A 3441-nucleotide genomic window follows, 5' to 3' on the forward strand; every position below is an offset into this window, starting at 1 on the left:
TTTATTAATACACCTATGATTTCACCAACGTTTTTCGTTGACAGTTTTCTATATGTTTCTCAGGTTCATACTTGGCTATTTGATACATGCTTCCGCGTACACTCATACTTGCTTGGAGTCGAGCATACATGCATACACTCTGATTTCATGCTTGGAGTCAAGCATACATACATGCATACGCTAGTGATATCACCTTTGGATTCAAACATATTGTTTACATACTTACGCTATTTATAGCAACTGTGATTTTAAACTAATTATGTCGCAAGATATTTCATTTGTACTTTACTACTTTTGTAAACTTAAACTTGTTGTCGATCCGTTTGGTGAACTAAACTTTGCAAGTCATGCACATTTCAAATGAATGCGACATAATTTTGGTCAAACGCGTCTCATATAGGGACTATGACCACGCAACGGGACCTAAGTAGCGGCGCCGTCAATAACGGTTTTGGTCGGGTCGTTACAAGACCTAGCCTTACAGAATTGGTATACCCATCCTTATCTGCTGACGATGCCAATAGCCTTGAGTTACCCATTTGTGAAAAATAGATTATCGGGGCTATAAACGATTGTGGGAGCTCCAAAGAGCCCGGGCCGGATGGTTTTAATTTAAGATTTTACAAGAAATATTGGGATATTATTAAAGTTGACGTTGTTAACGCCATCTCTTGGTTCTGGGAAAAGGGAGAGTTCTCTAAGGGATGCAATTCATCTTTCGTTACTTTAATCCCAAAAAAGAGCGATCCTATCACGCTTAGTGATTACCGGCCTATAAGTCTCATCGGAAGTTTCTACAAAATTGTGGCCAAGATTCTTTCCAATAGGCTTAGAAAAGTCATTCCAAGACTCATCAGCTCGGAGCAAAGTGCTTTCTTGAAAGAAAGGTATATTTTAGATGGTGTTCTCGTTGCAAACGAATCGATTGAATTCATGAAGAAACGTAAGAAAAAGGGGCTTATTTTCAAAGTCGACTTCGAAAAAGCTTTTGATAGTTTGAATTGGGAATTTCTCATGGAGGTTATGGTTAGTATGGGATTTGGTTCTAAGTGGTGTAAATGGATTCATGCTTGTTTAAGCTCGGCTAGCATCTCTATACTTATTAATGGATCGCCTACTAACGAATTCTCTATTGGTAGAGGAGTTAGAGAAGGCGATCCTCTTTCTCCTTTTCTTTTCATCTTAGCTGCGGAAGGGCTTAACATTCTTACTAAAGCCGCGGTTGATCGAGGACTTTACAAAGGTGTTGAGATTGGTGGTGATAAAGTAGGGATTTCACACTTGCAATATGCCGATGATACAATATTTTTTGGTGAATGGTCTAGATTGAATGCGCGAAATCTTTTCAACATCTTAAAGTGTTTTGAACTAGCTTCGGGATTAAAAGTCAATTTTCATAAAAGTTGTCTATATGGCATAGGTGTGAACTCGGTGGAAATCAAGGAAATAGCAAAGAAATTAGGATGCCAAGCCGGTGATTTTCCTTTCATATACCTAGGTCTCCCCGTTGGTGCAAAGATGAAAAAACTTAGTGATTGGAATCCGGTGATCGAAAAGTTTAAGAAAAGGCTATCGGAGTGGAAAATGAGGACGATGTCTTTTGGTGGAAGATTGGTTCTCTTAAAATCGGTTCTTAATAGCCTCCCTTTGTATTATTTCGCGCTCTTTCGTGCCCCGCCTTGTGTGCTCAATTGCCTTGAGAGTGTGAGAAGAAATTTCTTTTGGGGCGGGGATCTTTCGAGTTCAAAAATTCCTTGGGTAAAATGGGATACCACTTGTCTTACTTACGGGGAGGGGGGTTTAAACATTGGCTCCTTGAAGGGTAAAAATATTGCCCTCCTAGGGAAGTGGTGGTGGAGGTTTAAAACCGAAACCAATTGTCTTTGGACCAAAATTATTCGAAGTATTTATGGAATTGACGGTGGCTTGCGGTTGGATGATGGGCATGCTCATCTTTCAACCTCGGGCATTTGGAATAACATTATATTCGCAGGTTCACAAATTGAAGAGCTACACATTTCCTTCCAAAACACTTTCAGAAAATCAATCGGTGACGGTAGAAACACATCTTTTTGGAACGAGGTGTGGTGCGGTTCGGAGTGTTTCAAGAATCTGTTTCCAAGACTTTTTAGACTCGAAAGGAACAAAGAGGCCACTGTTAGGGACCGAATCACAACAGGTTTTTCAGATGCAAATGGATCGGCATCAGTGAGGGAAGTACAACAGTGTTTGGGTCGACATCAGGTGCATACATTCCATGGTTCTGCAGCTGATATATTTTCTATTACAGCGCCACCTTCTGCTCTTGGAAGGTCAACGGAGTCAGCTGTCGGATCAGGAAACCAGGTCGGGTGTTCAGTGTAGCGACCCGACCAAATCATGTTTGACGGCGCCGTCTACTTAGGTCCCGTTACGTGGTCATAAGTCTTTAAGACAAAGTTTGACCAAAATATGTCGCCTTCATTTCAAAATAAAGATTGTTCCCAAAGTTTACAAGAATTGTTCAACCAATAGTTAAGTCACAACATTATAATACGAATGGAATCTAGGCGACACGGTTTAAAGTAAAGTCAAAAGACGCTCCATGAAATGCACATATACTCGACATCCAATGCAAGTATCAAATAATGAGCGGAAGCATGTATCATGTATCGTTCAAGGACCTGAGAAAAACATAGAAATCTGTCAACGAAAACGTTGGTGAAATCATAGGTTTAAGTAAGTAAGTACAAGTGAACCACAAGATTTGCATCAATGAAATAATAGTAATACATTCCAAAAGTTTGTTTCACGAGCACCCAATTATCAATGCTTAACGTTTCCTTCCATTGAACCCCATCACTTAGTGCTAGAACATACACTGTTTCTCGAAAATATATTTCATTCATAAACGGTAGCGAACCGTTTGAATGAGGGTTTGTCAAACCCATATGGATCCATACAACATAAGTTCTCGCTTACACCCGGCAAGTGTAACTAATGATAATCGAATTGAGGATTTTGTTCTAAACTCGTATGTAGAATGTTTGTTTTCCTGTACTTGTGTTCACTTAGTAAAGAAATGTTTATGTTTTCTCATCCCAAATGTAAGTTCAAAAAGAGTAAAAGTGGGACTATGATCTCACCTTGAATGCACGAGTGGTAAAGTACTTCGACAAGTAAACGTGTGCAAAGAACAATGCTAGTCTTGACCTAAACAATAGGTTTGTATCAATAACGGTAAACACGATAGGTCAAAGATGTTCAATTAGTCCTATGGCTCGTTACGACTCGATTATTTAGCATGTGAAATCAAATTGTCAAGTTTCATGCAAGATACAAGTATATAAACAAGTTAGGAAGGTTGCATAATCATTTGGTTAAGTTTGACAAAAAGTCAAACTTTGGTCGGTCAAAGTCAACGAAAGTCAACACGTTCGGGTCGGGTCCCGAACTATTTTT

This window comes from Rutidosis leptorrhynchoides, chromosome 10 (genome assembly GCF_046630445.1).
Source record: "Rutidosis leptorrhynchoides isolate AG116_Rl617_1_P2 chromosome 10, CSIRO_AGI_Rlap_v1, whole genome shotgun sequence".
Lineage (NCBI taxonomy): Eukaryota > Viridiplantae > Streptophyta > Magnoliopsida > Asterales > Asteraceae > Rutidosis > Rutidosis leptorrhynchoides.